This window comes from Rhipicephalus sanguineus, chromosome 8, assembly GCF_013339695.2.
Source record: "Rhipicephalus sanguineus isolate Rsan-2018 chromosome 8, BIME_Rsan_1.4, whole genome shotgun sequence".
Classification (NCBI taxonomy): domain Eukaryota; kingdom Metazoa; phylum Arthropoda; class Arachnida; order Ixodida; family Ixodidae; genus Rhipicephalus; species Rhipicephalus sanguineus.
In genome coordinates this window covers 83,589,529-83,603,798 of record NC_051183.1, presented here as the reverse complement: position 1 = coordinate 83,603,798, position 14,270 = coordinate 83,589,529, and the positions used below count along the sequence as shown (strand labels likewise).

At 51.9% G+C, this 14,270-nt stretch overlaps 1 long non-coding RNA gene across 1 annotated transcript in view; it reads left to right on the top strand.

Moving 5' to 3' along the window:
* Positions 1 to 200: 200 nt before the first annotated feature.
* Positions 201 to 14,270, top strand: part of LOC125759689 (uncharacterized) — a 33,079-nt gene continuing 19,009 nt past the window's right edge. The window contains exon 1 of the long non-coding RNA XR_007417310.1: positions 201 to 317. This is a non-coding gene — a long non-coding RNA (uncharacterized LOC125759689). The remainder of the gene's footprint in view (positions 318 to 14,270) is intronic.

Here is a 14,270-nt window from a genome sequence, read left to right as displayed (position 1 = left end):
CGTAAATATGCAGCAATGACACTGCAGTGCGCATATCTCGCCACCAGATGAGCTTATCTAATACCGATTTCTTCATGCGACAAATGCAGTACTTGACTCATATCGCTGGCGCGTCAAAACATAATGATTGATATAGTTAAGAAAATGTAGCATTATTATTAGCATCAGATCATATCCTCCCTTACTGCAATCGGATTGCCCCACCTACATTATTTAGTATATATTGCCGCTCTATGTAGATTATCTTCTTGTATCAAAGTCTCATTGCTTCTGACTTTAGAGCAGTTGCATAGGTCTTGGCTTCGTGGAATCCAGGGGTAAGTCTAAGGTTTTTCTGATTCGAAACGATAAAAGTTAATCCTTTTGTTCTTTATTTATTTTCTAATTGTGTTCAAGCGATTAAGTTGTGCGTAAGCGCGTGACTACTTTGAACACATTTGATTGAACCGTAACCTATGGCAACGTCATGTTTTTGTCCGAGAATTACTATGCATCTCAAAAATATGTACCTTAATGGCACAAAGTAGTTTATCGAGTCATTTGGCCTAAATAGATATAAAGGGGCAGACTGCGATTGAGGTACAATCAAAATGTATTATTCATAACGCGTAAAAGGCAATATTTGTGAGCGCAGCACTTTGGCAATCAAGGTGAAGTAAATACCATAAACGAAAAATGACCACATTGGGCCGTTATTGCATAATTTCGGTGACGTAACACGTTTGTTGTACTACAGTACAGTAAATATCGCTGTACCGCTCGTATCAAATGGTCTCTTCTAGGTCCTGTTCGACTGCAAAAATGCTTTATCTACACATTTCTCTTGGACTATTTGATGAAATAGCTTTCTTTATGTTTGCCTGTGCTCAAGCTAGCATCCCAACGGCAGTAATCAGTTGGTCAAGGCCTCCATTCACAGGTCATGCATTTTTTGTTGTGCAAGATATTCAATATAAGGACCTCGAAGCTTGACATGGCCAAAATGTTTATTGCTTCAAGGGCCGTGCAACGTACCACTAGTGCGTTATGCTAATGCCTTTATCACGGCGTCTATTTTACGTCAGCACCAAAAGAAGCGCGGTCGGAAAACAGAAACTTTTTAAGCAGCCAATCGACGAGTTTCCTGCTCACCGTGTATCTTTTTTTGACGCGATAGCATTAGAGAACCCGTGCCGCAGACGTTGTGGCGTCAGGGGCGTTTTCTGTGAACAACAAATATCGGAGAACGCAAAGAATAAAAATCAGGGCTCAAACCGGAATCCAGTGCAGTAATTCTGCTTTGTAGTCAAGTATACGAAGGAGCCAGACCATTGCTTAAATATCCCTCGATAAGGACCCTATACAATCATCATGTTGGTTAAGGAGTACCGTTAACGAATGTGATATTGCGTGGCAGAAGCGTAACTATGTGTATTGAGTAATTAGTGGGTAGCTGAAAGCCTAAATGTCAGTACAAATATGTGAGCTACAAACCATTATCTTCATCGTAAGCCACAGCATTCTCCAGTGGGCCGCCATGTAGGTGCGTGTACTGCCTTAGCGCGGTGCGTACTTCGCAACTCTAATCTCAATAGGTGCCCTAATAGAATTTACCACGGCCAATGTCACGCTCCAAGACTTCGGTGCCCTCGCAGCACGACTGCGGTGTTGAGAAGCTAAGCATCCAAAGCGAATAAGGAGACAATTCAAAGAGGACATGAAAAACCTATCCCGTTCCAACCTTAAAACGTATCATGTGCGCCCAAGTTGTCGTGGTCAAAAGCGAGGAACTTTCTTGTTCTTGCACAATTTTTTTAACTCCGCCGTAATCATCAGTATACGGGTGTGGAGAGAGACTTTGTTAAAAAGAGCTCTCTCAGCTAAAACGAAAAAAACATAGAATCAGCCTTCCGTCAATGTATCTGCTTTGTCTGCTGCCCCTTTTTATCAAGAAAGTGTAATGCCGCGAGTCTTATATTTCATGAGTGAAAGCTTCACCCACAAAGACTGTGGGCAATGCGCTGCGCAGGCCTCGCCGTGATGTGTAGGAAGCTTCGCGATTGTTTTGGAACAATCTGTTAAGTTTGCGCGCCGCACGAGAATGTTCCAGCTTTGTCGAGAGATAACGCCGCCACCAGCGATATCGCTGGAAAGTTGGATAGCACCTGTATAAAAACCGACGCACTTGACCGCTTGTCAGTTGATCGACGGACGACGCCCTGTTCGCCGCTATCATTGTACAGCGTGTATTGCTGTAGTTCTAGTTCTCATTTTCCCGGCCACAAGTTCGGCCAAATAAACAGTTTCATTCTGCAAACGCCGACTGCTGTCTTCGTGGACGTCACGACCACGTGACATCTGGTGGAGGTGCTGCTTTATGATCCGGACGCCACCGCGGAGCGCTGACCCAAGCCCAAGCCGCGAAGAAGAGGACTCTAAGGACAACCCGGAGCCTCGAACCAGCCGCCGGCAGAAAGGAGTACCCCCCGAATACGAACCCCTACTGGACAAGACCAGGATCACAGCGAAGACAACAGCCACAATGACAACCGCTGGGGCGCCTACAACGGTCGTCATGCACCAACCGAGGGAGCCGCCGACATTCCGCGGATCACCATGCGAGGATCCAGAAAGCTGGCTGGAGGCATACGACCGGGTCTCCACGTTCAACAACTGGGACTGTGACGAGAAGCTACGCCATGTCTACTTCGCCCTTGAAGATGGCGCAAGGACCTGGTTCGAGACTCGAGAGTCCACGCTAACATCATGGGACCTCTTCCGCACCGGATTTCTCAACACCTTCACGAGCGTCATCCGGAAAGAAAGGGCTGAAACCCTTCTCGAGACCCGTGTACAGCTCCCCAATGAGAACGTCGGACTGTACACCGAAGAAATGACTCGCCTATTCCACCATGCCGATCCAGCCATGTCCGAAGAAAAGAAAGTTCGCTTCCTGATGCGGGGAGTGAAGGAAGAACTCTTCGCCGGACTTGTGCGCAACCCGCCGAAGACGGTCTCGGAATTCCTTTCGGAGGCCACCACAATCAAAAAGGCACTAGAAATCCGCACTAGGCAGTACAACCGCCGCATTCCTACGACGACCTACGGGGAGGTTCAGGCGCTGCAGTCTGATGACCTGCGTGACACCATCAGAGCGATTGTGCGGGAGGAGCTGCGCAAACTGTTACCTTCGCCGCAGCATCAAGTGGATTCAATCGCCGACGTTGTCCGCGAGGAAGTCCGGCAATCGCTTGGAATTTCCGAAGCACCGCAGGCTCAGCCGGAAGCCATGAGCTATGCTGCTGCAGCCCGACGCAACGCCCCCCCCCTCCTCGCCCACGTCAATACGCCGCGCCGCCGCAGCAGTTCCGCCGCAGCAGTTCCGCCGCCACCACCACCGACGCCATACCGCCCGCCGACAGGACAACGCTGCGCCCACCGAAAGACCGACGTTTGGCGTGCCCCTGACAACCGACCGCTCTGCTATCAGTGCGGGGAAGCCGGCCACACATACCGCCGATGCCAGTATCGACAGATGGGGCTACGCGGATTCGCCGTCAACGCGCCGCGCCCGCAGCCAGGCGAACGGCCTCGCGACATCGACGACTACCTCACCGGAACACAGTGGGAAGAACGACGACCTTCCCGCTCGCCGTCGCCCGGCCGCTACATGTCACCGCACCGCCGGCAGTACACTGGCCCAAACCGGGGCCGGTCGCCTAGCCCGTACCGGGAAACTAAGGTCAGCAACCGATGGAGGTGCGGTTGCTGTACGACGAACTGCCGAAGATCCTCCGCGGCCGCCGACGACGACAACGCGACGAGACCTTCAGAACACGATGCAAACCGGACGGAGCCCTCACGACGAAACTTCGCAGCCCGAAGAAAACCTGACGACGCAACGTCGAAACAGCGGGACAAATCGACGAAGCCGTGATCGGACGCCACGACCTAACCGCAACGCAAGACGACGAACAAGCGACCTCGATGTTCTTATCGACGGCCACAGCGTCACAGCTCTCGTCGACACCGGTGCCGACTATTCCGTCGTCAGTGGGCCATTCGCCACCAAGCTGAAGAAAGTAAAGACCGCTTGGAGTGGACCAGAAATCCGGACAGCTGGAGGCCACTTGATAACGCCGATTGGTGTCTGCACGGCGAGAGTCACCATCAATAACCGCACTTATCCTGCGAGCTTTGTAATCCTACAAAACTGCTCCAGGGATGTGATCCTCGGAATGGACTTCCTAAGTGACCACGGCGCCGTAATCGACCTGAGGTCTGAGTCGATAACACTAACCTCAGACAAAGCGCTCCCGCCCCACGCGACGCCAGGGAACCATGCACTGAATGTGATAGAAGAGCAGGTGACCGTTCCGCCGCGCTCCAGCGTCATTATTTCCGTCGGCACCGAAAAACCTGCGAACCTTGAATGCGTAATCGACGGCGATCAGCAACTACTCCTGAATCGTCAAATTTGCGTCGCAAGAGGTATCGCCGAGCTGCATGACGGTAAAGCAAAGGTACTGCTGACAAACTTCAACCACGAATATAGGCACCTCAACATGGGTACGACGGTTGCCTACATCGACGAATGTGTAGCCGCCAGCGATGCTTTCGCCCTCTTCGATGCTGTCGAACCTGCTTCGACGAATAGGGGTCCCGTACGGAATTTTGACGTCAACCCGAGCCTTCCGAAGGTCAAGCAAGACAAGCTCAAAACCCTGCTCCTGAAATACAAGGACTGTTTCTCGTCGTCATCGCGGGTCCGACAAACGCCCCTTGCTAAGCACCACATTATAACAGAAGAAAATGCTCGACCACTCCGTCAGAGTCCCTACCGAGTTTCGACGCGGAGAACACGAGGCCGTGAAGAAACAGGTCGACGAAATGCTGCGCGACGACATTATCCAGCCGTCGAAGAGTCCGTGGGCATCCCCGGTGGTGCTAGTGAAGAAGAAGGATGGGACTCTACGTTTTTGCGTCGATTATCGTCGCCTGAACAAAGTCACGAAGAAGGACGTGTATCCCCTTCCCCGGATAGACGACACCCTGGATCGATTACACAACGCAAAGTACTTTTCGTCGATGGACCTCAAGACCGGTTACTGGCAAATAGAAGTCGACGAGAGAGACCGAGAAAAGACTGCCTTTATAACGCCAGACGGCCTCTTTGAGTTCAAGGTCATGCCTTTTGGTCTTTGCTCGGCACCTGCGACTTTTCAACTGGTTATGGATACAGTACTGGCCGGCTTGAAGTGGCAGACGTGCCTCGTGTACTTGGACGACGTCGTAGTGTTTTCCTCAAACTTCGACGAATACCTTCGGCGCCTTGAAGCTGTACTTCAAGCAATCAAGACCTCCGGACTCACTTTGAAGCCTGAAAAGTGCCGCTTCGCGTACGAGGAGCTCTTGTTCTTGGGTCATGTGATCAGCAAGGATGGTGTTCGCCCGGACCCGCGGAAAACAGCTGCCATCGCTGACTTCCCGACGCCCACCGACAAAAAGGCCGTACGCCGTTTTCTCGGCTTGTGCGCCTATTACAGACGTTTCGTCAAAGAATTTTCACGGATCGCCGAGCCCCTGACGCAACTCACGAAGGCTGACGTCGAATTCAGGTGGGAAACGTCGCAAGTTCAGGCACTTCAAGAATTGAAACGACGCCTGCAGACGCCTCCGATACTTGCGCATTTCGACGAGCACGCCGATACGGAAATCCACACCGACGCAAGCAGCGTAGGACTCGGCGCCGTCCTTGTGCAGAAGACCGACGGATTGGAAAGGGTCATCAGTTATGCTAGCCGGTCGCTATCAAAGGCAGAAATCAACTATTCCACAACAGAAAAGGAGTGTCTGGCCATCATCTGGGCTACATCGAAGTTTCGCCCCTACATCTACGGCCGGCCCTTCAAAGTTGTGAGCGACCACCACGCCTTGTGTTGCCTAGCCAACTTGAAGGACCCTTCAGGTCGCCTCGCACGGTGGAGCCTAAGACTCCAAGAATTCGACATTACCGTCGTTACAAGTCCGGAAGAAAACACTCCGACGCCGACTGCTTGTCTCGTGCCCCCGTTGACGCACCGCCGCAGGACGGCCACGATGATGACTGCTTTTTGGGAACCATAAGTGCCGACGACTTCACTGAACGACAGCAAGCCGACCCGGAACTCAGGGGCCTTGGGGAATACCTCAAGGGCAGGACCGCCGTTGTTCCAAAAGTATTCAGGAGGGGATTGGCGTCATTTCTCTTGAAAAACGACGTCCTCGTAAAAAAGAACTTCTCTCCGGCCCGGGCCGACTACCTCATCGTTGTACCTTCGGCACTGCGACAAGAGGTTCTGCAGGCCCTGCACGACGACCCGACGGCTGGCCACCTCGGCTTTTCCCGCACGCTCGCGAGGATACAAGAAAAATACTACTGGCCACGCCTTCCTGCCGACGTCGCCCACTACGTTAAGACTTGCCGAGATTGCCAGCGACGGAAGACACCGCCGACTAAGCCAGCGGGACTTCTGCAGCCAATCGAACCACCGCACCGGCCGTTCCAGCAAATCGGGATGGACCTACTGGGGCCGTTCCCGACGTCGACTTCCGGCAACAAGTGGATTGTCGTAGCGACTGACTACCTCACCCGCTACGCCGAGACAAAGGCCTTGCCCAAAGGCAGTGCCTCCGAGGTAGCCAAGTTTTTCGTGGAGAACATCGTCTTGCGTCATGGCGCCCCAGAGGTTCTAATCACAGACAGAGGTACCGCCTTTACTGCGGACCTAACTCAGGCGATCTTGAAGTACAGCGAGACGAGCCACCGCCGCACCACCGCCTACCACCCGCAGACCAATGGCCTCACCGAGCGTCTAAATAAGACCATCGCCGACATGCTCGCCATGTACGTCGACGTTGAGCACAAGACGTGGGACGCCGTCCTTCCGTACGTGACCTTCGCTTACAACACGGCCGTCCAAGAAACGACGCAGATGACGCCGTACAAGTTGGTCTACGGAAGGAGCCCGGCGACGACGCTCGACGCCATGTTACCCAACGTCACCGACGAAGAAAATGTCGACGCCGCCGCTTACTTACAACGTGCCGAAGAAGCTCGACAGCTGGCCCGCCTGCGCATCAAGACCCAGCGGCACACCGACAGCCGTCGCTACAATCTTCGACGACGCTTCGTCGAGTACCAGCCCGGCGACCGTGTCTGGGTCTGGACGCCAATACGACGACGCGGACTGAGCGAGAAGCTTCTTCGACGATACTTCGGACCGCACAGGGTACTTCGACGTCTCGGCGCACTCTACTACGAGGTTGTCCCCGACGGCATCACGAACTCCCAGAGGCGCCGAGCTCGACCCGAGGTCGTGCATGTGGTGCGCCTTAAACCGTACTATGCTCGTTAGCGCACCTGAGGACTCTAATGTTTGCTTTATTTATTTTTTTCTTTAGTATTGCACGTATTCATGTTCTGTTTTTAAGCATCGGGACGATGCTTTTTCAGAGGGGGGCATTGCCGCGAGTCTTATATTTCATGAGTGAAAGCTTCACCCACAAAGACTGTGGGCAATGCGCTGCGCAGGCCTCGCCGTGATGTGTAGGAAGCTTCGCGATTGTTTTGGAACAATCTGTTAAGTTTGCGCGCCGCACGAGAATATTCCAGCTTTGTCGAGAGATAACGCCGCCACCAGCGATATCGCTGGAAAGTTCGATAGCACCTGTATAAAAACCGACGCACTTGACCGCTTGTCAGTTGATCGACGGACGACGCCCTGTTCGCCGCTATCATTGTACAGCGTGTATTGCTGTAGTTCTAGTTCTCATTTTCCCGGCCACAAGTCGGGCAAATGAGAAACGCCGACTGCTGTCTTCGTCGACGTCACGACCACGTGACAGTATTAAGCCGGGGTCTATCAAGACTTCAGTGACGTCATTTCCGCCACGGAAATAACGTTAGTAAATGCACACGAAGAGATAACAGAAAAGTTACAAGAATAATCTTCGTTGACGAGCATGACCTGGGAGTCGAAATCGTGACCTCTCGGCCCGCGTCGATGGGTGTCGGGCGCTCTACCCGCTGAGCTACCAAGCCACATACATGAAGCTTCACAAATACGTTCCGCGAGCGAGACGCCCGCGGGAAGTAAAACGCCTTCGTGGATTCACGTCTGAAGTCACAAACATACCATCTCAGCGAGAGGCACACCAGTGGGAAGCGGATCGCCTTCGCGCGTTCACCGCTCAACCTACAATCCAGCTCTTTCTCTCTCGCCTTCGCCAAGCGCTGTCGCGTCGTATATGCAGGAGCAGAAGCATAGGTTGCCCTATTGGTGAAAACCGTAGACCTTGCAGTTTTTCTCCTCAAATGACGTCGCTTTGAATGAGTGCATATCGAGTACCAGTGTTTAAATGCTTATTGATGCCATCTTTGGGCGGCATACGGCATATGCTGTGTCCAGGTGTAGGGTAACTACTTCATCTACCAAAAAGGTTCATCCATTATCGCGGACATCATTCGTCAAGATGGAAAAGCGCCAATAGGCGTCAATCATCAGTGCATCCAAGTTAAACGGTGTTATAGCTGCACCAATATTGCTGCTGGCTGCCATACAACAATCTACCATAATCAACTACTTCTGTGACAATACATTTCGCTTTCGTCTTATACCGATTCCTTTGACGATCGTTTTGACTACGGCGGTCGGTTCAACCATCACGGTGGTGTGCCGAAACGCGCATAAATCTTAAATTGAATTTTCACACTGTTGGGTTCAATTTATATTTCGGCGACTAATAGCAAATAAGATTTCGCGGAGCGACTTGGTTATCGTCTGGAGATGGCTCGAAGGCATTATACAAACGCAAAATAATAGTTATGTGCCTGTAATTGCATATTCTTCAGCAGGTATGTGTTGCCGCAGCCAAAATGACCAATTCGAGCTCCGTAACTGCTAAACTACACGATTTGCTTAAAAATAGTACATGTTTACTTCAATAATTAGAACTTTCAGCATATATCTCTTCGCCAAATTCTAGCAATGCATGGTTAATTGAGAACTGTAGTGGTTAACTTGTGAAGAGGTCGTTCAAGGATGTTATGGTTGTCAGCGGCAATGCAGCGAGAAGAACTATCCATAGGCACAGCAGCGATCCGAAACACGAGCCGAGCGAGACAAGCGTTGGCGATGCTGCTGGATGGAGGCGCATCTTCTTCTTCACTATCGCCCCCGCTGAAAAAGGAGCCATCCTGGCGACCTAAGAAGTTTAAGGCAGACGCTCATAGTATGGCTTGAGGCAGGAAATATGGAGGATGTCACGTTCACACCGGTGCATGTCATCCAATCGAGAAACTGGCTCGATAAGAAAATTAACTAGAAAAGTTTTCTCCAAGACGGTGTTAGACCCCTTGTACCTTGCAACGAGCATCCAGGAAAGCCCAGAGGTTTTTCATGGGACAGATACCCTCTGTCACTAAGGAGCTCTCGAGGGCCGCCATGTCCAAGGATAAAGTGACGTAACCTGAAAGAGGCGACATCCCGAGCAGTAGCACTCGCCAAAGCGGCAGTTTCGGCGTAGCGGGTCCGGTGGTTGACAGTCACTATAATCCACCGATTGCCATCTGGGGTCATTGGAACGGGACATTAGAGGTCAACGCCCACGTCATCAAATGGCTTAGCAGGACATGGAATCGGCTCCAGTGTGCCAGTCGAACGTAAAGCTGTTGATTTGCGTCGTCGGCAGTCAGGGCATCACTGTACGAACTCGCGCTCGAAATTGCACATACCGCGCCAGTAATAGCGATTGCGAAGGCGTTCGTATGTCTTGAACACCCCGGCGTGGCCACATTGAGGATCGTCGTGAAGAGAGGCGCATACTTGTGATCGCAAGCTGCGTGCAAAGACCAATAGCCACCAACGGCCATCGGCAGCGTAGTAGCTGCGATCAAGCAGTTGATCGCGGATAGTGAAATGGAAAGCTTGACGTCGCAGGGATCGATGCACAGGAATGGTGGGTGTACCAGATAGGTAATCAAGAAGAGATGCGATCTACGAGCCACTACGTTGTTCGGTGGCAATGGAGTGAGATCTAGAGATGACGAGGGGTGGACGCAAGTAGTTCCGCACGCTGGATTTGGAGGAAAAGGTGAGCGGGAGAGGGCGCCAGTGTCAGCGTGATTGCGTCCGCAGCGGTAGAGGACGCGAATGTCGCGCTCCTGCATGCGGAGTGACCATCACGCTGGGTGGCCAAAAGAGTCTTTCAACGTGGCGGTCCAGCAAAGCACGTGGTGATCGGTTACTAGATCGACCGGGCGCCCGTATAAGCACGGCCGGAACTTTCCAAGCGCCCACACCAGAGCCAAACAATATTCTTTCAGTCACGCTCTAATTGGTTTCGGCTTTCGTCAGCGTGCGAGTAGCGTAGGCTACGACGTATTCTGAATAGCCAGGCTTTCGTTGAGCGAGGACAGCGCCAAGCCCGATCCGATGGCGTCTGTGTGTACTTCGGTAGGAGCCATCAGATCGAAGAATAGGTGGGGAGGTGAGCAGGCGGCGCAGTTTCAGCGAAGGCGACGTCACATGGAGGGGATAAGAAGGAGAGGCTCACGTGAAGAAGCTGAGTTAACGGTGAAATGATAGATATGGAACTTGCCAACAGGCAGGCAGCAAGTCCAGCGACGAGAAGAATTCTGCTCCGTGAAGTGTGTCAATGGCGTCATCAATGCGTGGCAAAGGAGAGATGTCGTTGCGGGTTATCTTCTTCAAACGACGGTAGTCCACACAAAACCGGATAGCTCCGTCTTTCTTACGCACCATGACGAGTGAAGACGCCCACGGATTGTGCGGTATAACGTCTCTACAAAGCGTATCTTCGACTTGGTGGTTAAAGAAGCGGCGCTCCTCAGCGGAGACACGGTATGGTCTTCGACCCAACGGCTGGTGTACACGGGTGTCAGCGTAATGTTGCACTTGCGACGCTCGACCCAGTTGATGTTGCGACACATCGAAAGAATTCTGGAACTCGTGCACAAGATCACGTAGGTCGGCGTGTTCCACAGGGGTGAGGGTATCGGTGATAGCACTGGAAAAATGTCCCTAGACGACTCCCGAGTGCCGACATGGCATATGGTTGGTCGCAGCAGTCATCCGGGACGTCAACGAGAGACGAAGAGTCTAGATCTTCCACACGGCCGAAACATTCGCCTGCAAGCAGCTTTACAATTGCGGAGAGCGGACTGAAGACGAATACATTGCAGCTGCCGGCGGCGATGCCAATTCTCGCGAAAGGTAGTGGCACAGCTCTACGACTCGCGAAAACATCTAACGGCCTGAAAAACACCATAGCGTCGGTTTGTGGCGTTGCAGGAAACGGGGAGAAATGCGAAAGTACCAGGCGAAATGCCGTTATTCTCACGAACGAGCAACATAGGAGGCTGATGAAGAGCGTCAAGTAATGGGGCGTCACACAATGATGAAAACTCAACTTGGGCGCGTGCGCAGTCGATGACGGCATTAGAGCGGGATAGGAAGTCCCACCCGAGGATGACGACATGCGAACAGGGAGAATGGACAATAAACTCTACGATGTACAGATTGCCTTCACTGAACACTCTTGCAGTGCAAGCTGCGAGATCCGTGACTGGCTGCGCGCTTGCGGTGTGGAGTGACAGTCCCGAAAGCGGCTTCGCTACCTTGCGTAATGAACGGCAGAGGTTAGCGGTTATGAGAGAAACGGCTGCAAGGTGTCCACAAGTGCAAAAGTACGAACATCTTCAACAGTTATGGCGACCACGTAAGCAAGAGAGGAGTGGGGGCTTGGATAGTTGGAAAAAGGTGCAGTTCGTGCCTCTTCAACTGCGGCGGTTACTCTTCCTGGTCGGAGAGTCCGGGCCGGCGACGCGTGGGGGAGGACGATCGCCGCCGAGGAGATTGTGAGCGCTGCTGCTGGAAGTAAGGGTGATGAGTAGGGGCATCGCGCTATGGTGTGCCAGGAACGTATTGGGAAAAGGGCTGGCTGCTGGATTGCGACGGCAGGACACGGTTGCAGGAAGTTTGGGGGCGACGGCGGCAAAAGCGGGCGACTTGTCCCGAAATGTAGGAGGCGTAGCAAATAGGTCGATTATCAGGCGTCCTCCCTAGACTGGTGATTGTCGGTCGTGCCCAATATGCAGTATGGGCTATGAGTGCGTGGTGTAAGGTGGTTGCGGAAGCCTACGCACAACATCCGCTTACGTGAGGGGCGCGACTACAGGCTGCACGGTTTGCGCATAGGCGACAGGAGCGGCCACAGGCTGTGCTGCACAACCGTAGTGAGCAGGGCTGCATGCAGGCGGCTCGTGGTGCGCATGTGGAACAGCGTGGGCAACCTCCTGCGAAATAACAGTGCGGATCGGGGCGGGCAGACGGATGGTGGGCTCGTGAGTAAATGGCAATAAGGAAAGCTGGCGGGAAACAAAAAAGCAACGTCGAATGGTCAGGCATGGTGTCGAGACTGGACAGCATCTCGCGGAGGCTCTCGATTCGGGACGCGTTCCTTCTTGAACTCGTCGTAGCTCTACACAACCTGACGACTTCTTAAACTGTGCCCGGATTCCCAGCCAAGAGCATTTAGAATGCGCCGTCGTCCATGCCTTTCAGGATTTACTTGATCTTGTCAGCTTCGGTCATGGTGTCGTTTACACGTCGACAATGGTCGACGACGTCCTCAATATAGCTTGTGAAGCTCTCTTCAGTCTGCTGTGAGCGGACGCCCAAGCGCTGCTCCGCATGCTTTAGCGGACAGTTGGTCGACCGAACATATTAGCGGAGGACGTCTTGAAGAAGATCCACGAAGGGATGTTGTGTTTGTGGCTGTTGTACCACAATTTGGCGGTGCCAGTCAGATAAAATATCAAGCGGCCTAGCTTGTCGGGGTCATTCCACTTATTATGCGCGCTCACCAGTTCCTAGTAGTCAAGCCAGTCTTCCATGTCGGTCTCATCTGCAACGCTGAAGACCTTTGAAACCCGTAGCTTTATTTGTCGTACAAAGGCGTAATGGTTGTCAGCGGCAAGGCATTGAGACCGTCCAGAGGCACAGCAGCGCTCCGAAACAAGAGCTGAGCGAGACGAGCGTTGGCGATGCTGCTGGATGGAGGCGCATCTTCTTCACAAACATTTCAATGCGCCACAATGTTTTATTGAAAACTGAGGTGTTCTTTTCCAGCCCTGCATAACGACATACACTGTTGAACTGGTGAACAACATTTGCAAGAATAAAGGAAAAGGAGAAAGGGAGGCAAAAATGTTCTGTATAATTGCATCGCATATTGTGTAGGGCTGAACGAATATAGAAAATGGGCATGGTGTCGTTTTTCGTTTTTAGACGCCACCTCGAGAACAATAAGTAACCATCGGTGTAGATTTACTTGTCGAAACCACGATATGATTATGGGAGACGCCATATAGGAGGGCTCTGAAAATTTCGGCCACCTGAGGCTCTTTAACACGCATATAATTCTAAGTGCACGGGCCTTATGCATTTTTGCCTCCATTGAAAATGCGGCTGCCGTGCACAGCCTCAAAACATCAACAGACAATGAAGCGAAGGAAGTTATAGGGAAAATTCTTTGTACTCGTTTAGATGTAGTGTAGCACTTACTATGTAGATTTTAGAAGTCGAAGTGGACAAAAATCCGCATAGCCAGGGACCCTAGCTCAATTGACAGAGCATCTGATGCGTTATGCGAAGATTGTAGGTTCCATCCTTACCAGAGGCAAGATCGCTTTTTGTGAACTTTATTTTCTTTTACATTCATGTTATAATTAAAGCACTCAAGTTCCAAGACCGAAAGCAATTCTCCCTGTACCTCATAGCGAAGTTGCGTTCGGGCACACTTGAAGTTGCTGCTTTCTGGTTGTATGCGATGGTTTGTTGGTCAGCTACCAACTGGTAAAAAGTACGTGCTATGTTACACCAGCCGACAAAAGTGTTCCGCGCTCGCTGTCATGACTACGAGTGCTGCTGGCTTACACTTTATGGTTTATAGGTAGATAAATACTCATTACAGTGGACGGCATGACGATCACTGCCACCGCTGAATTGTTAAGGCGTCGGACGCAATATTGTGAGAGCGAAGCTTCGGTCGCTACCGGTGTGTCTTTCCTCCGCTCTAATGAATTTACACTGATATCATAATCACTACACTACCCCAAAAGGGCACGATAAATATCCCTACATCTTCCTTGGCTTTATTGACTGTTGATTTAATATGATAGTCTCTAGGCATGGAAATAGCTTTCAGCTTGGAGTGCAAGAGGACGG